Below are 14,529 nucleotides of genomic sequence, written 5' to 3'. Positions count from 1 at the left end.
AAGGCAGGAAAACCTTACACTGTAAACATGAAAACTTGAAATTGTTGGCTTGAAAACGATTTTTTGATTGAGTAACAAAAAATGTTCTACTGTGTTACAAATTTCAACTTAGTTATCTGAACTACTTTTATTAAGTTTGCTGTGTAAAGTTAGTCTCATTTCATAAGTTAAGTTAGCAGAACTTCAAATTGTAGTTTTGAGGTTGAATTCTTGAGTATGCTTCAACAAAAAAACAGGGTCTTCAACTCAGACCTACAGGGGTCGTCATCTACATTTTAACCTTCCCACATGTGCCACCATCTTGCCTATTCTCATCAATAAAATGACTCAGGAGTGGATTTTACCACCATAAATGTGAATATTTTTATCAGTGTTGAAACTCAAACTTTAAAGCAGGTCGACTGATTATGACTTGACCTGTTTGTGGGTGGGGATTTGGTGGGGCAGCTTTGGCCTAAATGCATTGAAGGTCCCACATTCTGCTCCTTTTCTACAGTTTAATATGGATCATTGATGTCTTCATGAAATGGTAGTAATATGTTTTGGTCCAAAAAGCCAATAAATCAGGCACAGCAGCATTGTTTGCAGGCTCTCATAGCCCCTCTGTTCAGAACGCTCTGATTTAGTGGGCGTGACCTTCATATGTAAATGAGCCACTGCTGATACCGCCCCTCTCTTCCCGTCACTGAGAGCGGCGCCAAGAGCTCCGAGTGCACAATGTTTAGAAAACAGCTAAGCTCCTTTACGGTAACATTACAGGCCAACAGGCTAACCGCAGCTAAAGTTAGCACCCTGAAGCTAACACAGAGACAGGGGACACAGAGGAAAAGCTCCTACATCTGCTCCACAGCAAACAGCATTTAAAATACTCACATTTCCAGGGTCTGAGGTTTGTTGGTGGATGGTTGGTAATGCACCTGGATTCAGTACCAGTCTATTCTCCAGCCCTCTGTTGTACTGTCCAAAGTTGGAAAAGCAGTCGGCCGTGAAGTGACAAGCACACGCATGCACAGTTTTACTGAGTGTAGCTGGAACATTTCCTTGATAAATGAACTCTAGACACTTAGTCTTGTCTTCTTCTGAGATGGGAAGGTTGTGCATGGAACTATGTGGCTGTTTACAGCCAAAAACAGCCACACATGCTGCTGGAGAGATTTCTCCCCAGATGCGGGGGGGGGGGGGGGGGGGGGGGGGGGGGGTATCTGCTCCAGTGGACCAATCAGGTCAGACTTGCTCCTGAAAATAAGGGACTCGCTGACGTCGGCAAACCCTGGAAATTCCAAACAGCTGGTTTTAGGTCAGAATTTAACATTCACAAGCACTACTAAGTGCAGGTTTTGTCATTAAACATCACTTTTTGTGGGCTGTGAGGAAAGACAAAGACCAACAAATTTAACTAAAAGAATTGATGAAGTGATTTTTGCATAATATGGGACCTTTAAACTGATGATCCACCTTCGTAACAGTGTGTCCCATCAGTGCATGGGTGGGTGAAAGAGACTAGAAGTGTCAAGTAATTTTGTGAACATTTTTTTTTTTCACATCTAAGTTTTTAATTCGTAGAGCTCAAAACTTGAATTTATATTATATGTGAATAATACAGTAATTCATCAAAAACTTAGGAGTTGGTTCAAATACAAGATTCAAAGAAAAACAGTTGACTTTAAATTTTGGGTTTACACAACTTTTTCATTTTGCAGTGTAGTACACCATTTTTTAGACCCATATACCATATAAAACATGGGCGTAGTCTCCCCTATGTCACCTGTCTGTTTCTGAAATGGAAAATGAAGCACATCGGCTATAGTGGCCTTATAGGAAATGGAAAGGGCTCTATCCTCTAAACTGACAAGTTAGAAAAACAAATTCACCCTCGTGCAGTGTGTGCCAATGGTAAACTTGGTGATTTGGACAGGAGATATTGTTTGAACCAGGCAGTAAATAATTTCATTTATGATTTGTAAACTTTTTTTTTTTTTTTTTTTTTTGGTGTGTACGTGACTTGTGGTACTTCCGGAGCCAGCCTCAAGCAGACACTTGAGAAACAGCATACCCTAAGACCGGAGGTGGCTGCTTGTTTGGACCGTATTTGAGAGTTTAATTTTGAATAGGGGTGGGCGTATCGATCTTAATATCGATAGTGTCAATACCAGGATGAGTATTGGTATTGGATCGATACTAGCGTGATGAGATTGATACTGCAGTTTCTCTTATGTCGTCCAGCAGTTTACTTTACTGTCCTCCATCTGCCGCTTCTCTGTGCAAATGAAAGGAACTTTTTTGTTATTTTGCACTTGTGATTTTTTTTCCTAAAACAATTGTAGCGGTAGAATAATTATTTTATTACTTTTATACAGTTAAAATGTTGTTTTATTGTTGGGGTCAGTTAATAAAAAGCATTGTTATTGCCTAAAATCTTTGTGCTGTGTTTTACCATAATCATAATCAAAATCAACCAACTCAAGGCAAAATCACAAAATTATTTAATGATCATTACATTTTATGTAAAAAGTATCAGTATCTGTATCGGTATCTGTATCGGCGACACTAGCCCTGTATTTACTTGGTATTGGATCGATACCAAAATTCCCAGTATTGCCCACCCCTAATTTTGTGGGAGGAGGTGGTTTGGCCTTTTTTTTTTCCTTAAAAATGAACTCTATCTTTACCTAACAGCTGATGCCTTGCCGCTTTCATTGCAGTCATGGTCATGCATGACCATGATCAATCGTACATACATGTTACAATTTAAGGATATACAAACACATTAGTATCTTTTGTGGAGACACACTGTAAACACAAAAAAATTGTACAAACTCAAAGTTTGAAGGTTACTCAAACTGCAAACTGTTGGCAAGCAGCAGTATTGAGGCGCTGCCCAACAGGCGCTGCCCAAGCAGCTGCCTGTTGCAGCAGCTCTCTCGTCTTTGTCCGTTTCTTGTAATTTTTTTCGTCTCTTTTTCGTCATCTTTGTATTTGGAGTGGATCATTACTTTGTATGGTTTATTGTTGGTCACGGACACCAAACTTTTTGTGACTTCGGCGATATTTTTTACTACTTTTCTCCTGTGTTTGTCTGGAGATCCCACATGTAACCATGGCTGCATTGTTTACATGCGAAATTAGCTGTTAGCAGCCTGTAGCATGTCAATGCTAACTAGTGTAGGGCTTGATGATTTCCCTCGAGCTGAGGAGGAGGAGGTGAGGACGACGTGTTGGTTCTCGGATGTGAGCTGGGAGGTGACGACGTGGACCTGTCCTTCCATCCATCGTTGTTGGGAACGTGGGATCTCGCTCCGGGGGATGGATGAGCTAGCTGTGCTAATCCAGCGGCATCATGCTGTTCACGGACGTGGCTGACGGAGCTGACATCGGACGCCGCGACACATCGGAGGAGCTTCGCCTGCTGTGAGCAGACAGGATCCAGGAGACAGAGACTGAACAGACTGCTGGGGAGGCTCAGTCCTGGACCCTGTGGAGGTGGAGACTGGCTGGGCTGGAGAGTGGTGGACGAGTGGTGGACGGGATGTCGTCATCTAATTTCTTATGGACCTTTTTGCACTTTCTATACTCTTTCTTACTTTTGTTTTCTTAAATGCTGCGGTGACTCCTGAATTTCCCCTCGGGGATAAATAAAGTATTTTCTATTTTCTATTTCTATTTCTATTGGTCCAAGATCTTTGGTGGGTTTTGGTGTTTGTGATCACATGAAATGATCCCACAGCAGAATCTGTGATATTGGTTTTTAGGCTATGCTACATGGCTGTGTGATGTCACTCCTTTTGGTTTTAAAGCTAAGTTTTTCAGTCTGTTATCTTCAGTCACCATATTGGAAACTATGACTCAGCCTGACTTTTTTTAACATGACTTAAATGTTGGACAAACCACTGGTTTATACAACAACTATAATGACACTCATTATTCTAAATCTAAACACCCAACCATCCAAATGTAAAAAGAGTCTTTTCAATCAGTGGTCGTCTCAGAATGCAAACAGCAGCTGAAACCAGCCGCTTAGTTTCTGCCACGCTCCATGGTCTGGAGGTAAATTCCTTCTCTTCCTGGTTGCTGGTCCTCAGAGGGTACGAGCCGGTCAGGGGGAGAAAACAAACTGGTTGGTTTGCTGTCGTTGTTTCAGCCACAGCGAAAGAGTTACACAGTGTTCAGGTCAGCTTTGCTGCTCTTTGAAATTTTCCTCTAACAGCCCGTTAAAACCAGCCTGCTGACTCCATTTGTTCCACTCTGTGACACAGCGGACCAGAGCAGCTCTTCTTCACAGTTCTGATCTGTTTTCTCTGAGATTTTTCAACACACAGTCATCTTCACATTGAGTTTAACGTTGTTAGTGTCCGTATCTGCAACCTCAATCCAGAAAGGTTGGGACACTGTGCAAAACGTTGATAAAAACAAAATCTGATGGTTTGCAAATCATTTGAAGTTGATCTTTAACTGAAAATAAGGAAAAGAAAACCAAACAAAAAATGTCAGCAGCTTTATGAGAAATATATGATTGTTTTAAATCAAATACCAGCAACACATCTTAAAAAGTTATAAAATTCTATAAGAACACCCAGAGGAAGATTTTTTAATTAACTTCATTAGTTTACAACAGGTTAGTTGCATGGCTGTGTATTAGGGCTGCAGCAATCACAATTTTCTGGCTGATGACCAATCACTGATCTCTAAATAGCATGACCTGCCGATACCAAGTTTTATTTTTTATAACTGACAGCATCTACCTTCAATGTTCCAATCTTATTTTATTGTAAATCATTGAACAATACCTTTGAAACAATACAATCTTTATGTTTTAACTTAAATAACCAATAAAGAGTCCTGAGTTTTAGGTCTCAGCAACATTGGCTGACTGTCAGACCTTCCTAGGGGTATACAAGATCAGTTCCATATGTAAGGATGGGCCGATCGACTATCACCGATCACCCAAAATTACGAAAATTGGCATGTTTACTGAGTATAAAACGGACTCTTAAGAGAGGACTAGTCTCTCAGAAAGAAAGACAGGAAGAGATTCACCATTCTGAGGGAGACTGAGCATTTAGAGATTTCATCATCTCTGAATAAAGGCTGGAGCCGTTTACACAACAGCGGTTTTGGGGTGAAACGCAAAAGTTTTGTTGCATTTAAGCCTCGCAATTACATGGAAACGGCATTTCAGCCGACCTAAAACGCAAACTTTTGAAAACAGCCGGCGTTTTCGGTGGAAATGCTGACGTCACACTCTGCTTTGCAGGAGTGCATACAACAGGACAATAGTACTGTTGTTACGATCGTTGCAAACTACTGTGTTGTGTTTGTGCTGCTTAATCTGCTGACTGTCTTGCACAAAATGTGCATCTGTTGCTCCACTTCTACTCTTAGCATTCTCCAATTCACCAGATGATCGGCTCAATTCTACTTCAGTGGAGATCTACCAAAAGACGCTTCTGGACAAGACAGTTACAGCACCAACAACAGGCCTGGCAGATTTTTTTTCAGTACGTTTTAGCATTTTTAGATGAAATGTTGTTGTGTAAAGGGGGCCTGAGAATCTGGAGAAATTTCTGTAGCATAGGTCAAAAACAAAGCAGCGCTGCATTAAAGGTCCCATATTAAGCAAAAATCACTTTATTAAGTCTTTTAGTTAAATATGTGGGTCTTTGGTTTTCCTCCCAGCCCACAAAATGTGATATTTAATGATAAAACCTGTATTTAGTAGTGCTTGTGAATGTAAACTCCAGACCTGAAACGAGTTGTTTGGAATTTCTGGGGTCTGCCTACCTCAGCAAGTCCCTTTTTTCCAGGAGCAAGTCTGACCTGATTGGTCCACCCGAGCAGATGCCCCCGAACCTCCTCCCCGCCCACTCCTCTTCCCACATTTGGGGCGAAATCTCTCCAGCAGGGGGAAGAGGAGTGTGGCTGTTTTTGGCTGTAAACAGCCACATAGTTTCTCATCTCAGAAGAAGACAAGTCTAGAGAAGAAGACAAGTGTCTAGAGTTCATTTATGAGGGAAATGTTCCAGCTACAGTCAGTAAAACTGTGCATGTGTGTGCTAGTCACTTCACGACTGACTGCTTTTCCAACTTTTGACAGTACAACAGAGGGCTAGCGAATAGACTGGTCCTGAATCCAGGCGCATTACCAACCATCCTCCAACAAACCTGGGACCCTGGAAATGTGAGTACTTTAAATGCTGTGTGCTGTGGAGCAGATGTAAGAGCTTTTCCTCAGTGTCCCCCTGTCTCTGTATTAGCTTCAGGATGCTAACTTTATCTGGGGTTAGCCTGTTGTTTTAGCCTGTAATGTTACAGTGAACGAGCTTCGCTGTTTTCTAAACATTGTGCACTCGGAGCTCTTGGCACCGCTCTCAGTGATGTAGAAGAGCGGGGCGGTATCAGCGGTGGCTCATTTACATATGAAGGCCACGCCCACTAAATCAGAGCGTTCTGAACAGAGGGGCTATGAGAGCCTGGAAATAATGCTGCTGTGCTTGATTTATTGGATTTTTGGACCAAAACATGTTACTACCATTTCATGAAGACATCAATGATCCATATTAAACTGCAGAAAAGGAGCATAATGTGGGACCTTTAAAAACAGACATCACTCGGTAGTGGAAATCACCACATGGACTCAAAACCACTCAAAAAAACACATTATATGTGAACGTAGAAAAGAGAAGAGGGAGCACCCGAGGTATCAGCTCACTCTTCAAAGCCACAGCACTGATGGTACAGGGATGAAGAATGTCCATGGCATGGGGAGCTTACACTCTGTGAGGGCTCCATCAATGCTGCACAGCATAAACAGGTTATGGAACAACATATGTGACCATCCAGACAAGGACTTAATCCTTGTACAGACCTTACAGATTTCAGCAAAAAAATAAAATAAAATAAGCCAGTTTTGCAGCTGCATGGCTCTGCAGTCCCTGATTTGTCACTTGTGAAATCTTTTGGAGCATCATGAAATGAAAAATACAAAGAAAGGGGATCAGGATCTGTTGAGCAGCTGCAGTCTTTTATCAGAGAAGAAAAGAGGAAATTTTCACTTTCTGGACTCCAGAAACATTTCCTCCTGGGTTCTCAACATTAACACAGTGTTGTTAAAAGAAGAGCTGATGACACATGATAGTAAACATAATCCTGTCCTAACTGTTTGAACATGTCGCTGGCATCAAGTTAAAAAGAGCACAAGCATTTGATACAGGGCTATTCAATTAAAGATTTAGGACAGGACAGTTTTTCAGACCATGGACATGAGCTGGGCCGCACATGTTTAGCAGCAGAATTAAGCTGCTGTGGTCCTCTCCTGAGCTGTGCAGGAGGGGGCACTGGGGATAACATAAAGTGATCTCTCCTGTCTCACCACAAGAACAACTCAACACAGAAACGAAAAAAGTGGAATCAAGTTTGCAGTCTGTAAACCAAAATTTGATAGCTTTCTTGCAGGGTTCTCATTTTACCAGAGTGACCTCAGGGAGAGTCAGCAACAGAATAAAGACACAAACAAAAATACTGTGATAAATCAAAAACCTTACCTTTCTTTATAACAAAAGAAACATACAAAACCTACTGCTAATGCTGCTAACACACACACACACACACACACACACACACACACACACACACACACACACACACACACAGACACACACACACACACACACACACACAGCACTCAAAACGTCTCCCAAGAATGGTGGTGGGGAGGCAGGAGAGCCAGCATCCGACCTGCTGCAGCCCCCTGATGCATCCCCACACCCCTCAGCCAATCACAGCCCCCACCTGCAAAGAGCTGCAAGGAGGAGAACGGTGAGAGGAGAAGAGGAAGAGGACAGAAAGAAAAAAAACTAGAAACAAAACAGCGCTCCTCCATCTGCGCAACAAATACATAAATAAATATGACTCACAGTCCTAACACCCCCCCACCTAAGATCAAGCATTTCTTCTCTCTAAAAGAAATGCTTGATGAACTATGACCCAACTCTTGACAAAGCGTCCGAGACAACATTTTTAACACCTTTAATGTTGACGGGCCTCGATGTCAAAGTCCTGCAACAAAGACCAAGTGCATGAGACACTGGTTGCTGTTACACAACAAAAGACAAGAGCATACAAAAATACAACAACTAGCTTGGAACTGGACCAGTGGCAGATTGCTCTAAGACTGCAGGGGAAACTCAGCTTCCTCTAAAATGTCCCCCAAAAAGTGGTGATATGTTCTGCTGTGTGTACATTTCATTGACAAAATATGTGCTAGAATTCCTTCATCTTTTGTTCAGAATCAGCTCCTATCACAGGTAACTGGCTCCACCTCCTTCTCATTCATCCCAGCGGTGTCTCAGCGCTTTAACACCTTGCCATTCACCAGCGCTTTAAGGCCCCGTTTACACAACAACGTTTCATCTGAAAACGCTACAACGCAGTGAAAACTCGGTGACAAAAATCTGATCGGGAACGCTGATGGACTGAAAATGCTGTAGTGAGCATCCCAGGCCTATAGGTGGTGCTATAACTGTCTTGTCCAGAAGCCGCTGTTGTGGGATCTCCACCGAAGTAGAGTTGAGCCAATCATCTGGTGTATTGAGGAATACCAAGTCAAAAAGTGGAGCAACAGATGCAGATTTTGTTGAAAGACAGTCAGCAGATACAGCAGATTGAGCAGCACAAGCACAACACGGTAGTTCGTGACGATTGTACCAACGGTACTGTTGTCCTGTTGTATGCGTGCGCGCGAGGCAAACTGTGATGTTAGCGTTTCCACTGAAAACGCCGGCTTTTATCGTTTACACGGCAACGGTGTCGACAGCGTTTCAGAAAAATCCCACTCTGGAGGCCGTTTTCCAAAGTTTGCGTTTTAGGTCGGCTGAAACCCCGTTTCCGTGTAAACGCGAAGCTGAAACGCAACGAAACTTTTGCATTTCACCCTAAAGCCGTTGTCGTGTAAACAGCCCCTAACACAGACGCTGAGGGTCTTCTGACTTCAGCAGGGAAGCGTAGAGTGGGTTGTTCCACTGTGGAAACTGGACGGTCATTGGATAAATGCTGGGCTTTGTCCCGCCCTCGGATGCTCAGCGTCTCTGGGGGTCTATGAGGCAGTGGGCTGGCCTGGACGTTCGGCTTCTGCATGATGATTGGATGATCTGTCTGAGGCCGAATCCCTTTTTGATTGACAGTGAAATGAGCCAGTCAGCGATCTTGAAGTATATACCTCCACCGGAGCATCTTCTGAATTCTACATGTAGTTGTTCTTGACTGATCTGGAGGCTTTATTGATCCCCAGCGAGTTTACTTTTCTTAAAAACGACGAGCATTGTGTTTAAAGATTCTCTCTGTTTTCTCCAATAAGCAGCTACAGCTACAGCTGCGGAGCTTCTCCCCCTGTCACTCACGCATACAGCCTGTCGTAGTCTCACGTAGCAGCTCCAGCTGCTAACAAGCTGACACGGAGGGTAGAATTTACGTTTAAATAAATAAATTTATGATGATTGCCGGAAAAAAAATGAGCCTGGTCTTCAGCCCTGGAAAACCCAGAATGGTTTGACCTTTAGCCCTTTGAGGGCACACTAGACCTGCTTACCCAAATACATGACGACAACTTTACTGTCACATACTTGGCTGAGCCTACCCTGTCCATGAAGTCACCCATACGTGGAAGTGGGAAAGAATCAGGCTAAGTCACAGAATCTAGGAGTTTGGTCAGATTTTGGGACCAGAAGGCACAGAGAGCTTAATTGTAACACATTTCTGGTTGTCAGACACAGTCTAACTCTGAATTTTAGCCACCCTCTCATGAGATCCCTTGGGAAAGTTTGTCCAAAACATGACATGTTCTACAGTATGGTGTCTTCAGGCATTATAATCTTTCAGCACTGCAACTCACTCGTTGCAGAGCAAACACATCGCTTTGGTGTTTGGACGAGGTGGTGAATACTTTTCAGTCCACGCAGAATTAAACTGACAGTTATCCTTGCTTATTCTTTGTTTTTGGTTAGAAAGAGACGTACCAATTTCGCCTATGTAGAACTGCTAATGTTAGCTTTTTAAACGCACCTGCTCTATGACACAATGCATTGTGTGTTAGTTGCTAGGTCATGAAAGGTGTTTCAGTCAATATCTGTCATAATAATTTTAGTTTTTGTAAGAACTTGTCATTTTTAGTAAAAGATGTTTTTCTCTTTGAACCCAAGTCCCAATCACTCAGCACCTGCTTCTAGCCGCATGTGGCTGGCGGGCTGCTAATTGAATAGAGCTGATTTAATACGTTCTCAGGACGCTATTTTTCATTTAACAAAGGGCTTAGATTATTGAATGAATTCTGTTTTTTTAAATCAAATTTTACATAACATCCCAAAAAAATTGGGAAATTAAAGTAATAAATGCATCTGAGTGGACACACAGGTGACATCATTTTAGCCATCAAGACCTGACAAAGTGTGACTTTAATCAATGATGAGGTGTGGGGCTTGTAGCAATAAGAGGGAGAGGGAATGAAAGAAGAGTTAAAATTTTGAGCAAAGTTCATGAATTCACTATCAAATCATTAGAAACTTTAAACAAATTTTGATCCATCAAAACAGACAAAAGAGACACACCTACGTTTCTGTGTTTGAACATTTTTCATTTTGATTGCAAACATCCAGCAACAGATGTGTTCATAGAATTTTAGGTTGAGTCCCAAGCAGCTCTGGCTACATTCATTCATTCGTAATAATTCAAAATGCAGACCAAGCCAAAATCCTTCAAACCAACACATCGAAACAAGCACAGATATGTGTAATACCAAGAGGAAGACCACTGATGATGTGAGGGGAGGGATACAGTGTGCTCTTCCAGCTCTGCTTCCTTCATGAGCACCTCCATTTCTGCTTCAGAAACTTTATTCCTCTGCCTCCCTCTCTGCCTTTGGCCTTCTGGCTCATTAGCATGTATTTTCATTCACCAGGTGCTCTGCACTGAACATCTGTGAAGGAATGTCGGGGTGTAGAAGGTGGAACGTAACACTGAACCCCCTACTGCATATTTCAAGGGCTCTGTGGTTAAGAGAACATTTTGTGAAAGTGTGCGAGCGCATGCTTTTATAATTCTGAATTATTTTTGGCACACACCATTTCCGAGTCTTTGATGTTTATACATTATTGGTAATGAGTCTATGTTCTGTAAATAAAAGAGGCCCTGGGAGAACACAATGGAAAGAGAGGAAGAGATGGATGATTGGTGAGATAGAGAAACAGAGAAGGAAAGAGGGAAAAAAAGAAATTCACTTTCTGAGAGATGCATTCCTAAACATCCCCCAACAACAACCTCCCAAAGAGAAGCTCCAGTCCCACTGGGTGAAGGACCAACAGCTTCTTTGTCGGTCATTATGTCACTTCCTGCCTTAACCCTGTCGCCTCACACACTGTTGGGGGCTTAAAGACTGCAGGAACTTTCCCCAGGAACTAGAGACATTTTGAGGAACCATGGGCTTTACCACTGCAGGAATTAGGGTCTAAATTTAGTTCTTGGGTAGTTGAAACAGCCCTGTAAAAATTGGGGGTTTGTATAGAGAATTTGGGGAAATTTTTTGTATCTCTGATTGGTGGGGTACCAACAGGGTTTTTATTTCCCCCTCTCTCCGTCCACAATAATATGAACCCCAGCTGTGATGGACTTGGTTTTGAACCTCCTTAACAATGGTCTTCTCTGAGCCTGATAGTGTGAAGCTTCCAGTGTTCCAGTTTAAAGAGTGACCCTGTAAATTGGAGACCTTCAGCTGAGCGTGTCGGTGGAGATCCAGTCTACAATGGCTGTTGAAACCATAGACTGTACATAGAGTGGACTGTGTGGCTCCGCTTTTTACTGTTTTACTCTTTGAAACCAAAGAGTCAGAGTCTGCACAAGAGAAACTATGAGGGAGCCATGTGACAATATATATATATATATATATATATATATATATATATATATATATATATATATATATATATATATATATATATATATATATATATATATATATTTTTTTTTTTTTCTTTTTCTTTTGAGAGTCTAATCTCTTTTTGGATCTCCCTCCCACCATATCTTACTATTCCTGAAAACTACAAAAACGGCAGCTGCCAATCATCAGGACATAATGTAACACCCCGTTTTTGATCTCTAATAAAAAATGAAAACAAAACTTTTCAGGAAAAAAAGAAGACTTCAACACAGCACAGCCCCAAATTTTCTTCACATCACCACAGCATATGGACATGAGAAAAATTTCTACAAGGTGTATTTATTTTTTATAGTTTGGCCACAGCTTATCTGGAATGACTGGGGAGACTGAGTTTTTGACCTATACTGCAACCAGCCACCAGGGGGAGCAGTTTCTTTGCTCACTGCATTATAATGATTAACCCTAAAAAAAAACAAAAAAAAACAACAACAACAACTGTATTTTATTAATGTGTTCCGATATAGAATTTTATTGCTATATATATATATACATAGTAATACTCATTTGGCAACATTATTGCACAGTTCGGGCCAATAAAGCAAAACTTTAACCTGAACAGGGAGAGAGGGCAAGAGAGAGAAAGAGGGGGGCACAAAGATGGAGACACATGGCATTAACATTTTCACTAAGTTTCCAGCAATAAATTAAACTTAAGGTTTAACTCTTTGTGTTTTTACATTAGGATAAACATCAAATATAACTGATGTCCCTTGAAGAGGACATAACGTACAGAATGCTCCTTTAAAGATCCATCACCCACCTATACATCACCCACATAGTTGACAGACAGCAACCTTCCATACAGCTAATCCATTTCCCAGACACCACCTTTCAAACTGTGCGCCTGGTGGAGTTCTGAATGAACCGGCTCCCCATAAACTGTGTGTTCACCACCCACGTCCTCAATGATGTCGATCACTAAGTGTGGTTCTAACCTCTGCTCCATCCTTATTTCATGTCTGTCATACACTGTCTGTCTTTCAGTGTTTTCCCTCCTTTGTGATTGTGTGCCCCATCCTTACTGTGCTTATCTGTGTTTCAATGGTATCACCTGTATCTGATTAACTCCCTTTGTTCTTTTCTCCATTGGGTGAGTTCATTTTCAGCACAAGTGGATATTTACATGAATGTTCCTTTTCACGTTTTTCCCCTTTATTTACATCTTTCACCTTTATCTATTCGGTCTACACTTTCTAATCAAAAGAGCCTACAACAAATAATGTTCACCAACAAGGGTGCTAATTGCACTGTTGTGCTCGTGCTTTTCAGTGATCAGAACACATTTTCCTCTCTGATTCCCTGTTTTAATATTCAGTGGTTATGTCATTCTGGAGCTATCTGGTCTCCACTACATCCCTTCATACAGGAGCTGAGCTACCTGCAAACGTTGCAAGTTACTTATTTTAATTTAGAAAAAATAAATAACTAAACTTTGCACAAAATTCAGTTGTTTATAAAATTTTGATTTATTATAGGTCTTTCAAAAAAATCTAAAAAATATGCTCCCCTTTTGCTTTCAAACACGTTTTTCATGCATGAGCTCAAGTTTTCATAACCCTGACATCAAGACCTGCAAAGAATCCTCTTCCACCCACCTACTTTCACTTAACTGAAAGGGCGCCACCGATGGTTGAAAGTCAGAAATCTTTACTGTACAAGTTTAAACTCTGAGTTAAACAGATCTGCATCATTTGACTCAGGATACCCCTAAGAGGTTAATCTTCACATGGAATCAATACTGTGAGTTGTCTTTGGAAGGCGTGGTAGTTATTGTATGGTGAAGTTAGATACCAACCTGATCCGTCACCATAACATTAAACAATTCTAGCTCTGATCTCTTTATATATTTGAAAAAAACTCAAACTGTGCTTGTAAGAGATCCAAAAATCTATCTTTGAAAGTTAAAAAGAAAAAATGCCACCTACTGGCAACAGGAAGAAACAGCTTCTGCCTGAACACTATTTATTGTTCCTGGGTACCTGGTTTACTGAATTCCCTTCAGGTTGGGGGTACATTCTAAGAACTTCCCCTGGACTGCCCCTAAGACTATAAAGTCTGTGCTCAAAACTGTTGCAATAGCAATTGAGTTTTAGGAGGTCTTAAACTAAATGAAATCTCATCAAAATTTGCACACATCAGCCACAATGACTTTATCATATTGTATGGGTCTTGCAGAAAAACACTGATTTGTTGCATTTATGATATATAGTAGTGAATATATTCATTGAGGCCAAGTGAGACAAAGCCTCTAATCTGTATGTTTTTCAGGGAGTGTGGTACATAAAAGACTATGTTGCAGCTTGTATATCACTATTTCATGTAATGGAATGACCAGTTAAGAGCGCCCAGAGAGCACTTATTTTACTTACACACGCTTGTTATGTAACCATCACTTTGAACACCAAAACATGCCCTTTCACTCTCCCACCTTCAGTCACTCATTCACACACGTACATTGTCCTTTTGACTTAGCTTAAATATCTTATTAATTTACTCAACCACCCACTCAAATGCACAACCGGCCGCTTTATGCACACTGCTAACGTGCT

Source organism: Halichoeres trimaculatus, unplaced genomic scaffold (assembly GCF_033239565.1).
Source record: "Halichoeres trimaculatus isolate MK-OKI-2021-1 unplaced genomic scaffold, fHalTri1.1 fHalTri1_scaffold_8, whole genome shotgun sequence".
In the NCBI taxonomy this organism is placed as follows: Eukaryota; Metazoa; Chordata; class Actinopteri; order Labriformes; family Labridae; genus Halichoeres; species Halichoeres trimaculatus.
Note: the sequence above shows the minus strand (reverse complement) of the source record.